Source organism: Lepus europaeus, chromosome 19, assembly GCF_033115175.1.
Source record: "Lepus europaeus isolate LE1 chromosome 19, mLepTim1.pri, whole genome shotgun sequence".
NCBI lineage: Eukaryota > Metazoa > Chordata > Mammalia > Lagomorpha > Leporidae > Lepus > Lepus europaeus.
This window is the reverse complement of record NC_084845.1, coordinates 64,869,708-64,886,599: the sequence shown is the minus strand read 5'-3', so window position 1 is coordinate 64,886,599 and position 16,892 is coordinate 64,869,708.

The following is a 16,892-nucleotide window of genomic DNA, read 5'->3' as shown; positions in this document are numbered from 1 at the left end:
TACTGAAAATGAGAGCATCTCATGGGAAGGAATGACAGAGTAGCTGCTTCCCCCTTAGGGGAAAACACTCTAGGAGAATGGATCAGGGCAGGAGTCTGTGACTGTTGGGGGAGAGTTCATTCCCGGTGATACAAGTCACCAAACAGCCTTTCCGAGAAAAGTGACCCCAGTCCCCACGTCAGCTGGCCCTTTCTAATCTCCACTTGCCTGTGGCCAGGATCAGATAAAATACTCCCCCCCCCCAAAAAAAAGGGAAGGGGTTTTTCCTCCTTGAGCTGCAGGAGTTCCTGTCTGAAAGGTTTTGGTATTTTCAGGCAGAGAACCGAGAGCCTTTTGAGTCTGGTGAGATGGCCGCAATCACACATGTTCAGGAAGGCAAATGGATTTGTGGCCCTAATTAGGTCCATTACTTCCTAACTCTGCATCCCTGGGCACATGGCTCAAAAACTGGGAGCATAATGCCTGCTCTACAGGGCTTTAGTAGGATGGAACACCCTGTGCCATACAGAGTGCACTGTTAACTTCCCATGGGAGTGAAAGCAGGAGCTATCTGGGGATCTCTGCCTCTCCGCCACCTTCTGGTACCTGGAAAGAGAGCCAGCATTGTCTGGAGATGATGCCCCCTCCCCCATTTAACTCTGGGCTCATCCTGGTGGAGGACGTATTAGTTGATTGGACATCAAGGCTATCTATAAAACGAGGACCTTAATAAAAGTTCCATTTCCTCAAAAAGTTAAACACAGAACTACCATATGACCCAACAGTCCCACCACTAGATATATGCCCCACAGAACTGAGAGCAAGTCTCCAAGCCAATACTTACACCCAGCATTCATAACAACACTATTCACAAGAGTCTAAAGGTACAAAGAGGTGCTGTTCCCGTGGTGTGGCCGATTAAAGTGCTGCTTGCAATGCTGGCATCCCATACTGGAGCACCAGTTCAAATCCTGGCTGCTCCACTTCTGATCCAGCTTCCCACTACTGTGCCTTAGAAGGCAGCAGAAGATGCTCCAAGTGCCTGGACCTCTGCCATCCATGGGGGATACCAGGATGGAGTTTCTAGCTCCCAGATCTGGCTATTGAGGCCTTTTGGGGAGTGAAACAGCAAGCGGAAAATTCTCTCTCTCTCTTTCTCTCTTTGTCTTGTACTTGCTCGCTCTCACTTGCACTCTGACTTTCAAATAAATAAATCGTCTATTAAAAAAAAAAAAGTAGAAATAGCCCAGAGCCCAAAATGTTCATCAACAGATGAGCAGATAAACAAAATGAGGTCTATCCACATAGAGGAATATTCTTCAGTTATAAAAAGGAACAGAACACCAGCATATGGTAGAGTAGATGAATCTCGAGAACCTCAAGTTGAGTGAAAGAAGCCAGACCCAAAGATCCACATACTTAGATTTTCTTCCTAGGAAACAGATGAATCCACAGAGACAGAAAGCAGATGAGTGGTTGTTGGGGGCTGAGGAGAAGGAGCGATAAGGACTGACCACTTACTGGTTGCAGGATTTTCTTTGTGGGTGATTAAAGTGCTTTGGAACTACACACAGTTGACGGTTGTCCAACACTGGGAGTATTTAAAATGCCGCCGAGTTGGACACTTGAAAATGGTTGCTTCTGTGTGGTGTTAATTGTATTCCAATTTAAAAAAAATTTCTGAAGTCCCCATGTGTGGCTGTGTTGGTACCAGAATGAAAAACCAGAAGGAAAAGCAAGCAGTGACTGTCAGAGTACTGATTACAAATTTGCACTTCGAGGGCAGGGTAGGCCCCTAAATCTCTTTAATTAAGACAAAGAAGACAACGGCGGTGGGGCAAACAGCAGTTCAGCAGATAAATAGCAACCAAAAGCGACGAGAGCGGTGGCTCCTCGGGAACGGTCAGCTGCACTGATTTTTTTAAGTCAAGTTAACACATTAAGTGTGCAAACAACACCGCGGAGTCCTTTGTTCCCACTCTCCCGACCCTCTCCACCAGCTTCCTTGGCTTGGCATGCATCCTATTTTCCGAACAGCAGCTGTGCACAGTTGAATAGTAAATCAAACACCCTAAAAAACTGTTGTTTTAAAACAATGTCTCAGATTTCCCAGATCGTGCGTGGCTGTTTTCCTTCCCGACACCCCTTGCCTCAGACCGCAGTGCCAGTAAACCCATTCAGGTAGTGAGCCGCGGCCCCGGGGGTGCGTCCCCAGCCAGAGGTGGCGTGGAGGCAGAACTTGCAGGCAGCCTCGGTTTCAGGCTGATCCTTTGTGCTGTTTCTTAACATTCGCTTTTTAACAAATGTTCTTAGACACCAAGAGCTGGGGTGGACAGGGTTCCCTGGGCACGCATGTCACCCAGGATCATGGCTCCCGTCCTCCTGGTTCTGCAAGCCACTCTGAAGTTAGCTTCTGCCTGCAGCCCCTAGCAAAGGCTGTGTGGGCTCCACACTGTCTGGGGAGGCCGTTGTCCTGTGCAAGGAGACCCATCCCACCAGGCTGAAGGCTTTTTCTAAAGGGATATGGCTTGCTGACGAATCTCACGTGTACACACGCACACTCACGCACTCGCAGGCCCTGATGGGGTGGGTGCCCAGGCTCAGCCACTAACTTTTATGGAACTGGGATTTCTCAGCCTGGGCTTGGAGGACCTCAGACTTGACCCTGCTTTGTGGGTTGTCAAATGTTTCTTGTAGGGGAGGAAGGGCCAGATCTGCTCTGGTTAAGAACTACCTCCATAAAAGAATTTTTAAGTTAAACTTTTTAAAGATGTATTTATCCATGTATGTGAAAGGAAGAGTGAGCGGGGTAGAGGCGGGAATGCAGAGAATCTTCCAAGCTTCACTCTCCAAATGCCTGCAATAGACAAGGCTGGGCCAGGCCAGATCCAGGAACCAGGAACTCCCTCTGGGTCTCCCACCTGGCTGGCAGGTACCCAAGTTCTTAGGCCATCATGTCAGTGCCACCTCCCAGGTGCGTTAGCAGCAAGCTGATGGGAAGCAGAGGAGCTGGAGTTCCAATTTACTCCAGTCTAGGATACGCATGTCCCAAGCAGCAGCCTAATCCACTGTGCCACAGCCCCCCCCCCCCGCCCCGACGTAAAGGATAAAATAGTCTAAGTCAAAGTAGTGATCGTGTTCCAGACACAATCTCCCCCTGGAAGGGATATTCAAGGACCAGAGCTGCCCCGGGAGTACAACACAGTCCATCCTACCAAGAGAAAGGGTAACATTTTAGCCTGTACTTGGACTAGCCAATGTATCTGGAATTATCTTATTTAACCATTTGTTTATTGGTAGTGTCCCCACAGATGGCAAAGTCCATGCAATCAGGACCTTGATGATCTGGGTCACTGAAAACTCCCGCTGAATCAGTGCCAGACACAGAATCCTAGAGCAAGGGGAGAGGAAGGAGGGGGCCCTGGGAACCTTCTGAGACTACCCTGATCTGTGCCCCCTCTTCCTTCCCCTCTCTTATTTCTCCTTTGTTCCTCTGGCTATTTCTCTCTTCCCATCCACATCTGAATGGACTCATATTCCCTTGCACAAAAGCAAACGCACTAATGTTCCCACTAAGACACACACACACGCACACACACACCCCAGTGCACAGCAGGAAATTCGAAGGAAACACCAAAAACTCATCCGGAGCCCATCACTGAGACACATACGGTCAGCAATGCCTTCTTGACATTTGCTGATTTGTCCCAACTGCAGGGCTTGATGCCCTCCCCTTGAGGTCACCAGAAGTTCTGTATGCAGGCCCAATAGCCATGTGATCCTTTGCATTCAGACTAATGTACAATTGCCGTGCAAATCACATTGAAGATCCAACCCCACTCTACCCCCAAAAGGAACAACCTCTCTGTGGTTATGAAGCCCATATACTGCGGTTCTCATTTCTTGGCAAAGGTTCCGAAAGGCTGGCTGAGCAGGCAGGGATGCAGTTCAGAAAACATAATCGTTTATTTACTCAGATAAATTTGATACTTGCTACATAAATTTGAGGGTATTTTGTTAAACACTTTATATGCTGTACTACACCCAAAAGACCGTAACAGTGCCTCTAGATTGAGGAGCATGATTGGGAAACAGCAAACCAGGCAAATAAATAAATTATATGTATTTATTTTTTTAACATGCTTTTCTAGACATGCTGCAAGGCCTTTCTCAGGTAACACGTGTTTGGCAACCTAAAATGAAAAATGGCCTCTTGAACTGAGAGAATTGAAGCCCCACTCATCTCCCACCTGGGCGGCAGCAAGCACCCACCCATTTGCTTCTCTTGGTGAGCAGAGAAAGGTCAGACCCAATGGCCACCAAACTAAATCAGTCAGCCACCCTTTTTCCCTAACTCTCCGCACAGAAACTACGTCCTAGGAGCACATAGATTCAAACCCCAAACCCTATTTTGTTAAAGGAGACACCGAAACATCCGTAGAAACTACATCCCATCCTATGTTGAGCACTGAGTCTTGGAAGTCAGCAGAGCATGTTGCTTCCCAAATGCCAGCTGATCTTTTGTGATCGGGAGAATCGGCGGATCAGCCTGCCCGAGCTCTGGCGTCCCCGGAAAGCAGTCTCAGAAAACCTTCTTCACCTACCCAGCCTCCTTGGCTCTTCTCAGCGCTCCCAATCGACCTTTGCTGAACCTTTAGGGTGCTCGAACCACTTTACCTGACTGTAATTCAACCCAAAACCTCAGGAAGTACTACAGTGGGCCGCTCATATTCATGGATTCTGAATCTAGGACCTCAACCAACAGAGGATCAAAAGCATTAAAAAAAAAGTCTGTACTTTACATACAGGCTCTTGGGTCATTAGTCCCTAAACAACACAGTCTAACAGTTGTTTACACAGCTTTTGAATTATATTAGGTATTAAAAGTAATCTGGAGGTTATTTAAAGCATAGAAGAGAATAGCATAGGTTATATGCAAATACTACACTGTCTAACAAAAGAGTCTCTGGCAAAGGCTGTATCCACCAGGGTCCTGGAACCTGTTCCCGATGTATACTAAGGAACAACTATGTTTTTATACATGTTTTACAAATTGATAATTAAGGCCCAGGGAGCTTAGAAATCTTCCCTAAGTTACCACACCCACCAAATAGTGACAGTGGGATTTGAGCCCTGGTCATCTTCCATCAGAGCCAACCTCCTTTCAGCTGCAGCTGCGTGTTATTTGATGTGGTTCTCCGTGTACTTACAGTCCCTCCGTGGCTCAGTCATTGCCTCTGTAATAGCCATCAAGTGGAATCCAATGTCTAATTGGTGCTTGAATCATTGTGATGAAGCAGCTAAGCTCAATGGGAAAAAAAAAAATACATAATCGATTAGTGATGCCTGCTCTGTGTGCAAAAGTGGTGAGTAGTGGCATGTATGTGACCTGTTTGCCAATGACTGACCAATTTCCATGGCTCAACGACAATTTTCTGAACTCCAGAGCCAGCCTTTCAGCTGTCTGGGAGATACCTCAACCAGGATGTTCTCTAGGTACCTCTAACTCCCCAAGGCAGGCCTCTTCTCTCACAACCCCTAGCCAGGTCTAAAAATCCATTGTCTGCTCAAGTGTCCAGATGATAAACTGGAGAGCTCTTCCCCTCCCCTCGGCCAATATGCCCGTCACTCACGTATCTTTTCCCTTCTGCTTTTTATGGCTTTTCAGAATCTACTGTCCTTATCACATTCTCACTCTTTGAGTCTAGGATAGGCCCCCATTGAAACTTCTACAATAGCAGCTAACTAGCACTCCTGCCTCCAGACTTGCTCATCGCCACCAAGTATTGCTCCTGGAGCATGAATCCAGACATGCATTACCCAAATATCTTTGTGGCTTCCTTAAAGTCTAAGCTCTTTAGCCAGCACAGAAGACCTTTCACGGGGAAACCTCATTTGAACTGTTCAGATATTCCTTGGGCTCCTCCATTCCCCATTTCATCATGTGTTACCTAGGCTTCAGCAACATAAACACCGTGCTCTCGCAGTCCATCATCGTTCATGCCCATGTGTCTTTGCACAGTCTGTTTCCTGCTCTCATAGTGTCCTCCACAATTTAATGATGCTTTCTAGAGCCCTCCTTGCCATTGGTAGGCAGAAGCCAAGAGTCACAGTTCATGTCCACAGCTCTGAGAGGCCTTGTCACAGGAGCCCGGTAGAGCCATTCCATGGCCATCTGCAGAGTAGCTGGGCCTTTTCTTCAGTTCCTTTGCAAAGCAGCAGCTGGCAGGATGAGATTTACAGTCTCTACATCTACAAAAGACAGGCTTTAGGCGATGTTCTTGTGGAAGCTGCATGGTGAGGCCCAAGACCTTCCGTTACCCTTGACAATGTCATTTCCACAACAGGCACTTGGGCTGGAAAATGTTTATATTAACTTGCAGCTACCATTGAATTTTGATCACACCTGTTCAATACATGCTATTGACAAACAGTCACTTGATACCTGGCTCTGATTCATGACTGAGATCCTTGAGGACGGAAACTAATCTGAGACAGCTTCACCCTCCCATTGGACCTGGGCCTCAGACCTGGCAAAAGGCAGACATTTAAGAAATGATCACTAATGGGATTGAAAGGGAAAAAGCAGAGAATAGATGATTCAATCTCAGAACGACCCCTTAGCATCTGGGTATTCTCGGTCTTATTTTGTAACCTTTCTATATGTCCATTTCTCTGGTCACAGAACTGTGGGAATAGTTATGCCGTATTCCTGGATTCTTCAAGCATCGTTACCCATGGGTGGAGAATAGATGTATGTATATATGTATGTATTGGTGGATGAATAGTCATGTTGATGAATGAGTGGATTATCAATAAATAAGTTATTTGGTGGTTTTATTTTGTCATATAATTAATTAAGAGAAATGTTCTTCCATAACTGCCAAAAGTGAACAAGCATTCACACACTAAGGGAAGTGACCCAAGCTCAGATGGTCCCTCAAGAAACCAACAGATCACGGGAAATTTTTCAGCTTTGCAAATATCATGAAGGTTCCCTCTGGGCAACAGGACAAGCTTTCCATCAGACATTCTTCTCCCAAAAGAAGAGGGAAGAGAGGGGAGGGGAGAAAAGAGGAGGAGAAAGCACGCATGCGCACACACACACGTACACACACGCAGAAATTACTGTAAGCCAAGCCCTTTTCTTGGACACTTGAAAACGCTGCCCCTTCATCCTAGCCAGCTCTTCTCCCCCTCCAGCCATCCTCACAGCCATCTAAAGGCCTGAGGTTTCGCCTTGCAGAAGGTGGTGGAGACAAGATCTTGAGCTCTCAGTAACTCGGCTTGTGACTTAATCTGCCATCTCAGTAGTACTTGTGTGTGAAGGCGCTGATGGAGATATGCATAGAAGGAGCGGACCCCTGTGCCTTTCTGCTCTAACCCATTCCAGGTCAACTGTCACCACCTCTGATCTCTCACCTGCAGCTCAATGGCCGGGTCCACCAGGAAAACCCAGACCCTCCAGTTGGAGCGCTCTGTGGACCCCAAGACTGCGGCCCCTCCCCAGCTCCGCTGTATCAGCTGAGTAATCTCCCTGAGCATTCTGACACACAGCTGCAAGAAATGAAGCCTGTGCTGTTGATAGATGAAACTTTGGGTAAGATTACATGGTTTTGAATATCTTGATGACATATTTGTCTGAAAAGTCTTTTAGAGGACGGCCTAATATAAATGCACGGAAATGTTTCTAATGACTAGCATTTGTCTACAGACTTCGTTGGAGAAATTAGCATTCATGTGTCTCGGGATGTCATTTGCATTTGTATGTGGGGACCAACTCTTGAATAATCATTTCTTCCAGCCCAGAAGAGTTAACTGTTTACTCTGAACACAGGCTGGCTTCCCTTCAGAGGCGATCTGGCTGAATCTTTGGGGTCTAGAAATAAGAAATGATGTCCTGGGCATGTATCCCACCACCCCAGCTCCACTGGAACCTTCTAGGTAATCCTCAGTTTCCATTTTTCTATAATTTGGGGAGGAAATTGCGCTAGTCACCCCAGAGATTTGAAGAGAGTTGAACACACTTGGCACATGATAGACATGAAGTAAATGTTACTTCTCAGTGTTGGCTTTCCCAACAACTTGTGGTGTGTCCTCAGCAATGGCACTGAGGCTCCTGAAAGCAAATTTGCAAATAGCAAAACACAATGCACCTGCTTCAGGGCAGGAGTCATTTGGGAGAGTTTTGCAGCAATCGAGGTAGCTGGACAGCCACAGTACTCATTGCCTGATGAGCTCGGATTCTGTCATAAAGTTCTCTTGGGTGTCTTTTTCCTGGGAAGTCTTGCCCTGTGTCAGAAGCAACGCCTAATATTCTGCCAGAGTGCTTTACATGGGAAAGAAAGGGTCCAAGGGTAGGTGAAGCTCACACGGTGGCTCTACCCTAAGACCCGGCACCATGCATTTGTTGGAGGCCTTGTAAATGACTAGGTGTATGAGTGGGAGACCCTCCTGCCTCCTAGAATATTGATGCTCTGTGTTCCAAGAGATAAGTGTCAAGAGTGACAGTAAGAAGATAAACATTAACAGCAGTGATAATACTGTGTCTCTGGGACCCTCACCCCAGAGCAGGCTTTCTGCTGGGCTCTCTACAGCATCACCTAATTCAACACATTGACAGGCTTGCAGATGTCAGCTCTCATGTCCGTCCCACCAGGAACTGGGATGTAGAACTGGAAGAGGAGGTTTGGAAGCCCTAGAACTGCTGGTCAAGGATGCTAACATCCAAGCCATCTCCGTTTGCTCTTCCTTCCCATCACCGTGGCCCTTTCCTGCCTTGTCTGGCAGAATGTCTTGTTTTGAAATCTCAAAACTCCCATGTTTGGAAGGGGAAAGGGATTCTATCCTTTCCAATGTGGCTGGATTCAGACTTCTAGAGGCTCCAGGAACTAGAGAATGAAACATGATGGTCACCCTACTTGTAGTTAAAAGTGGAAATGGGCCAGGCATTTAGCCTAGAGGTTAAGATGCCTGCATTCCACTGTGGAGAGCCTGGGTTTGAGAGCTGGCTCCAGCTCTGGACTACAGCTTCCTGCTAATGCAAACCCTTTGACACAGTGGCAATGGCTCAAGTAATTGGCTCCTTCCACACATGTGGAAGACCTGGGTTGAGTTCCTGGCTCCCAACTTCAGACCTGCCAAATCCTAACAGCTGCTGTCATTTGGAGAGTAAACCAGTGAGAGCCTTCTCCCTCTCCCTGTTGCTCTCCTTTTTTTTTCTTGCTCTCTCTCTCTTCCCTTCCCTCCCTTCAGCTCTCCCTCCCTCCTCCTCTCCCTCCCTCCTCCTCTCCCTCCCTCCTCCTCTCCCTCCCTCCTCCTCTCCCTTCCTCCTCCTCTCCCTTCCTCCTCCTCTCCCTCCCTCCTCCTCTCCCTCCCTCCTCCTCTCCCTCGCCCTCTCCCTCTCTCCCTCTTGCCCTTCTTTCAAATAAAATAAAAATCAATTTTTTAAGAAATTGTCTTAAAATGGAAACAAAATTAGACTGGAAGGGCAGCAACAGAAGTCCAAGCAAGTTTTGCCTTTCCTTTAATAATTTTATTTGTGCTTTAAATTGTTTTCATAGAAATATTTTTGGTAGGGGAACTGCTGCTTCGCTGCTATCTCAAGCTCATCTCTCTCTGCCTGTGCACGACTGAGCACTGGTCCGTGGCCGCCCATGCTTGATTGGATCACAGGGCACGTGGCCTCACGTTGTGATCTCAGATTGGCTGGTCTGTCTCTCCACCTGGCTTTACACTTCCTAGGAGATAGGGACTAGCATTCAGTGCAGGATCAGACACCAAGAAGGGACTCAACTATTGTAGGATGAATGAACTTGATCCTATAGAACGTCTTCTCAGTTTGTGGGGAATCCCAAGTGTCTGTCTCTCTCCATGTATCTCTACCTCTACCTCTCTCTCTCTGTCTGTCATCCTTCCTCCTCCCCTTCCCCCTCTCTCCTTCTCTCCCTCTCTCATTGGAGTTGCCACAGAGGAACAGAGTACTGTGACTGGACTTGCAGAACTACTTGACTTGCTTCCATCGTTCTGCTAGGAGCCATGTGAACACCGTGTCAAGCTCTCTGCCGCCATGTTAATGTCTCAGATGATGCTATCTGGGGCGCCGCATCTCCTGCCAGAGACAACGCCTGCTCCATGAGATCCAGGCCAGGCCCTACCCTTTCCATGTCTGTGAAGGCATGTTGGGACAGGCAGAGCTGATCCTCACTGAAGCTTGGGTTTTTTTTTTTTTTTAACTAGTGTACCTCGATAATATTTTTATGTGTCTCTTGCCCAACCAGAAACTTGTTGTTGGAATTATTGGTGATCTTCTAAAAAAAAATAGCTTCAAATGCCACCAGGAGTACACCTGACCACTCTCAATAATATATTTCCCAAGCAGCAAAAACCTACAGCTAGTCCTCAGGGAAAGAGCATTCTAGAGAAGGGTACAGCATCTCCTAACATCTCTGGGCATCATTATTGTGAAAGAAATAGTTGCATCTATTCTGGCCTCTATTTTGACTGGGTTGTTTGGTCATTTGAGTCAAACAAGTAATTAAGTGAACATGCACAGGCATATTGACACATAATAGGTTGCATATATAATTGTTATGTGCAGATACTTCACTGCTTTTGTCTCAGCCATTTGTTTCTTGTATCTACCAATTTTCTAAAGATTTGTTTATTTATTTGAAAGACTGAGTGACAGAGAGAGCAAGGGAGAGACATAGAGAGAGACCTTCTATATACTACTTCATTCTCCCAAATGGCACATAGGCCAGGGCTGGACTAGGCTGAAACCAGGAACCAGGGACTCCATCCTGGTCTCCCACATGGGTGGCAGAGGCCCAAGCACTTGGGCCATCATCTGCTGCTCTCCCAGGTACATTAGCAGGGATCCGAATCAGAAGTGGAGCACCCGGGCCTAGAACTGGTGCTCCGATATGGAGTGCCGGCATCTCCAGCAGCAGTTAATCAGCTGTAGCACAGTGCTGGCTCCTGTTCTCATCCAGTTTTGAATTGAGTGGTTTTTTTTCAATCCTCCATCTCCCTGCAACTCCCCCACCCCCACCCCCAGCCTTGCCCCCATCCATCCTCTGCATTTCGCCACCGGCCTGTGCTCTGGAAGGCAGATTTATGTGGACATACAGCTGTAGCTTGAGCATGACCCTGGAATGGGAAATCAGTCCCCAGTGCAGCCGTGTTGAGAGGCGACGTGACCAGGTCGCCAAGGCACCCACCCGCGAGTGGGTGAATGCCTTCCCCGGGGAACTGGGTTGGCTCTCGTGGAGTGAGTTCTGCTTCTCACAGAACTGGTGAATTACCAGAGAGCTTCCTTGCCCACTTGCTCGTCAGCCTGTTGCCATGTTCTGACAGCACAGGCTCCTGCCAGATGTGGCCACCGCGGTGTTGGCCTTCCAGCCTCTCGGAGCCTGAACCAAAATAAACTTCTGTCCCTTATGAACGGCCCAGGCTGTGGGATGTTGCTATAAGAACAGAAAAGCCCACTAAGACAGTATCAAGGCACTCCCAAGCCCTGCGGCTTCCATTTGCGTCAGGCCGTGAGACAAGTGGAAGGGGATCAGACGCTGGCGTCACTACACTGTCCGCTCAGTGCTCCCTCTCCCCGTCTCCTCCTCTCCCTTCCCACTTTCTCCTGGGTTTTGGAACCAGTTCCTTACCCTTGAAAGCCACAGGAGGTGTGGCAGCGGCGTCCTGGTATCCACAGTCCAGGATAGAGGACTTTCTTTGATGGTTTTTCTTGTACCCACGGCTCCCAGTTGGGAACACTCCTTTTACTGAAGCTTCCCTCACTTAGCCAGGTGGACTGCTTCTTGCCAGAATGGAAATGGTTTAAAGCTTGTGGACCAGACTGAACCTCCAAGGGTATGACTCCCCTTGGGTACTCAGAGGTCTGGGTAGAGTGTGGTCTTCTCGGCCATTCTCTTCTCCCCGGGACTGAGTCAGAACTCAGCTCAGAAGAACACAAGTGATCTCCACACCCTTCCTGGGAGAGCCCAAGCCAGCGTCGTCAGGGCTTTGCCCCTCTCCCCAGCCCACCACCGCAGACCCCAAAACCAGGGCTGAGCTCTGCAGAAGGATGGAACACTGGGCCAAGCTTCAGCAGTCCGGGTAGGATCTCCTTTCTACTCCTTAACTTGGAGACACACACAGGCTTCCTCCTTGGGGTCATTGGTCAAGTTAGATGAAAGTCCAAGCCTCATTTCTCATCAGGCCTTCAAAATATGTGAAGGGTGCGTGAGGACCGTTGAAAAGTTGTCATAGTGAACACACAGTGCATGTTCATTTGATTGATGTAGCTGCAGCTTTCCCTGCTGGATTAGGAAACCTGGTGCCAGGAGTGGTGGTTTACACGTGATTTTCTTTTCTTTTCTTTTTTTTTTTTTTTTTTTTTTTTTTGACAGGCAGAGTTAGATAGTGGGAGAGAGAGAGAAAGGTCCTCCTTCTGTTGGTTCACCCCTCAAATGGCCGCTATGGCCAGCGTGCTGTGCCGATCCAAAGCCAGGAGCCAGGTGCTTCCTCCTGGTCTCCCATGCGGGTGCAGGGCCCAAGCACTTGGGCCATCCTCCACTGCCTTCCTGGACCACAGCAGAGAGCTGGACTGGAAGAGGAGCAACTGGGACAGAATCCAGCACCCCAACCAGGACTAGAACCTGGGGTGCCGGTGCTGCAGGTGGAGGATTAGCCTAGTGAGCCACGGCGCTGGCCTACACATGGTTTTCTATTCCTCCATAGCATCTAGCCAGTGCCATGCTTCAAAACTTAGGAAATTGTGGTTGACTGGCCGCTCTGCTGGTTCACTTCCCAAACGCTCGCAAAGGGGTTGGCCTTGAGGCGAAAGAAGGGAGCCAGGAACTCACTCCACCTCTCCTGTAGGGGTGGCAGGACCTAGTCATTTGGAACATCCCCACTTTCTCCCAGGATCTGCATCAGTAGGAAGCTGGAGTCAGGAGTCTGAGCTGGAGCCGGGCAGTGCGTCCTGGTCCTCCAGCGTGAGACACTGATACCTTAACTGGCGTCTCCACCACTGTGCCAAAAGTCAGCTCCTCTCTTGTGCTTTTTGAAGGAAGGCAAATGATGATCTTCTAGAACTTCAGGGGGCCAGACAAAGGGTGTCCACTCAGAACACAAAACCACGTTCTTAGCCTGTTATACACCTAGGACTGGTCATGTGGCTCAGTTCTTACCAATGAGATATAAGTATTTCAGTGGTGCCATCAATTTCTCCCTTTTTTTTCTTGTATGGGACACAGATAGGATGGCTGGAACTTCAGCAGCCACCTCAGGAGCACAAGAAAACAAGCGATAAGGAAAAAGCATGCGCACTATTGAGATGCTTGTATTGATACTATTAAGCCACTAAACTAATGAGAACAGCCAACTGCCATCAGAATTGTGGGTGGGCGGGCGGGCAGAGGAAATATCGCCCCTCATTTGTTTAAACCACTGTTAATTAGTTATTATGGTGCTTGTAGCCTAAAGAGTTCCTATGTGACATGGTAAATCTTGTAATAACAAAATAACGTCCTCTCTCCCAGCATCCCATAAGCCTCGTGAGCTGTAATCTGTGTACCACAAATGTTTTTAAGTTCCAAATCTTGGTTTCCCCCAGCGTTGCCTAGAACCCATGACCTCCCCATTCCGCTCTCGGCAACTTCTGGAGCTCCTTGGCAGCAGAAATCACAGCGACATTGCTGTCAGCAGCATCCGGGGCTTGAAGAAAGAACACGGGCGGCGGGAACTCTGCAGAGGACAGTAGCAGTTACTGCGTACGCCTTCGCACACACCCAGGATGGCTTCTAAGCAGCATTCGTATCTGCTGCTGAAAACCCCGAGGCTCAGGCGTGTCACTGGGCCACCATCCTGAGGCTCACGTAGAGGAGAGCAAAGTGCCCTCAGGTGTCTTCCCAGCTAGACCAAGAACTCAGCATCTAGAAGCCACTCTTAGGTTTGTTCTTGAGTTTTGCAGCTGAAGACACCAGCCAGCCCCGCCAGGTGTCAACCTGCATGTCCGCTGACTGTGCGCTAAGCCTCAAAGGGTCTCATGTCACCTCTGATCCCGGGAGGTTCGGAGGACGGTGGTTTGGGGCTATTGAGAAAGTCTCCCTTTCCTCTCTCTGATTTGCATGCTGGATGTCTATTGAAAGTTGCTATGGTGATCCGTTTGACCAGAAGTTTCCGCTGAATCATCCCAACGCATATATAAAAATATAAATGTGGTTTGGGGACCCAAAGCCCAGCAGCCCAGAGAGCCGTCTCCATTTTTCACATGTGACTCACTCGCGGTCGTGCGTGGGCCCAGCTGGGAGGAAGGCGAAACCTCTGCAGCAGGTGTTGCTCCCTGGAGAGACTTAGCAGAGCTCTGGGCCCTTGTGAGGACACAGCAAGGAAGTGCTGAAGCCGGCACCTGGGCTCAGCCTTTGCTCCACTGGGTCCTTCCTCAGCTGCCCATCTTTGAGTCCACGTCTCCAGTTCAGTGTTTCTGAGGAACGTCTGTGCTAAGCATTTGTGTCCAGGTGGCCTGCTTGGGAGCTGCACATGGAAGCAGAAGGAAAGGAGTGGGGATTCTGAGGTGCAAGAGGGAAAGGCCAGTGGAAGATGCTGCTCTCCAGGGGCCGCTGCAGGCACAGATCCACGGGTGCTAGGGGAGCGGGTCACAGGACGTGGTGACTTGGAGCCTGGGTCATGGACGGGCAGAGAAGGCTTAACTCTCTTCTCATTGCAGTGCTGGCTCCAAGTTTTGCAAGCATCAGCCTTGACATTGGCTTCTGTAGGCATGGAAAGGAAGGAGAGATTGTCTAGGAGTGTGAAGAAAGAAGGTAAGCAGTGGAGCCCAGGACAAGGTGTGGCCTGGGGAACGTCCTCAGGCATTCTGGTTTCTTGACTTCCTCTTCACCAAAGAGTGGCTGCCAAATAACACGTGCTATTCTTGGCTGTGAACCAGGTATAAGAGTTCATGGCTTAGTACTTCACTTGTACAACTCAAGAGTTAAACAGGGCTCTCAAAAGATGCCCTTCATTTCTTTCAACTGCATTAGGCGTTTGATTGTTCTTTATTTGACATACGTACCATGTAACTTGGTGACCATGCATTTGGTTAGCTTTCTAGATAAAAGCATTGCCTGATTATCCCCTTGTTTGCTACTTGCAGATGTTTGGAGGGTGTCATTGGTTGTGGGGGTTGTGAATTGGGAGCAAGAACTCAGAGATAAGGGGAAAAAAATGCAAGGCAGATTCTTCAAAGAGATTATTTTTCAAGTTGATGTTGAATTTTAAGAGTTGTACAACATGTTACCTTGGCAAGAGAGGGGGAAGACAACTTAACTTTTCTAGAAAACCCCTTGACCTATCAAAACCCTAAAATATTTATGCTTTTCACCCAGTAACCCCAATTTTTGATATTTATCTTAGAAATGTGTTCAGTAGTTATGTACAAGAATATAGACCACAGAAGTAATTAAATGACTTTAACAATGCAAACCAGCTGAAGAGCCCCAAATAAGCAAATTAATCAAATAAATGATTTTATAATCACATGATTGAAAACTCTCAAAGAATATTCAACTATTTGGGGAAGTATTGATGGTATCATCATGATGTAAAAAGGTGACTATAAAAGGCACATTCGTTCTAATGCAAATTCTTTTAAATATTTCAGGTATGCATTTGCATACTGTGTACATGTGTTCATAGGTGGATTACACCGGATCAGTGTTTCTCGGCAGTTACCTCCCTTCATATGTTTATTCCCTCTCCATTTTTATTCTTTGCAAATTTGCTGTAATGAGGAAAAAAATTGTCATTATCAAACAAGGAAGCAATAAATATGATGTGTAAAAGTGCTAAAAGAGCCAAATTTTAGAATCCTGGTCCTTTTTCCTGAACATGTTCTTTCCTGAAAATGCAACTGGATCATCCCCAAAAAACAGCGAGGGCAGCTGCAGTGCCCAAGAAAGTCCAGAAAAGTGCTTTGATGCATGGCCTGTGACCCCAAGGAGGGAACACGGAGGAAGACAGCCAAGCAGATGGGGCAAGAGGGGATTGTGACGGCCTGGAGTGACAGCTGTCAGAAACAGCATGAAGGGCCAGGTGGTCTCCCGAGGACTTGGGGTGTGCTAAGCATTACGTTGCCTGCTGCCACTTCTGACCTGTGGAGATACGTCTTTGACCGTGAGAAGAGCTTGAAAACCACTCTCCTCACATGCTCTCCTTGTGTCTTGTCCAGATTCTCTCCTCGGGTGGCATTTCCCTGTCCACACCTCTCCTCCTGTGGCCTCCACATCCGTGGTCTCCAGCCGGGACCCTTCTCATGAACTGGGTTTCTGAGGTGCCAGCCAACTGCTGGGCTTTGCTGAGGAGGTACCCTGTGGGGTGTGGGGGCTGCACACTGTGATGGATTCTCCTTTGCTGCCTACAGATGAATCTTCTTCTGACCTCTCTTTGTATTGGTGGTTCTACATTTTGCTTGAACCATGGGTGCCATAGTGAATCTGAGGGGTTACATGAGAGCCTCCCAATAGGACTGTGTGCATGAGATCAGCTCATTCCCGCTCCCTGCAGAGACCCAGGGATCTTCACATTGCAAGTTAAGGATCTGGCTTTAGGTGATTCCCACAAGAGCCTGGAGGCCAGCATTGGGACTGGCTCTCTCCCGTCAGCTGTTCTCACTCTCGTGGAAGGGGCGTGCCTGGCAGGGGGCACCTGGATGATCCTGATGTCCCAGGAATGATCTGGTTCTAGTTCTGAGTTGCCTCCCACAGCTGCCATTCAAGACAGAAACACCACCTCACTGCTAATTCTCAAATTCACTCCAGGGTGTCAAATTCAGCCTTGAAAGTGGGTGGATGTACGTAGCACAGCAGGCTCCATCTCTTGAACTGTGAACAATTTTTTTTTAAAATAATCAAGAA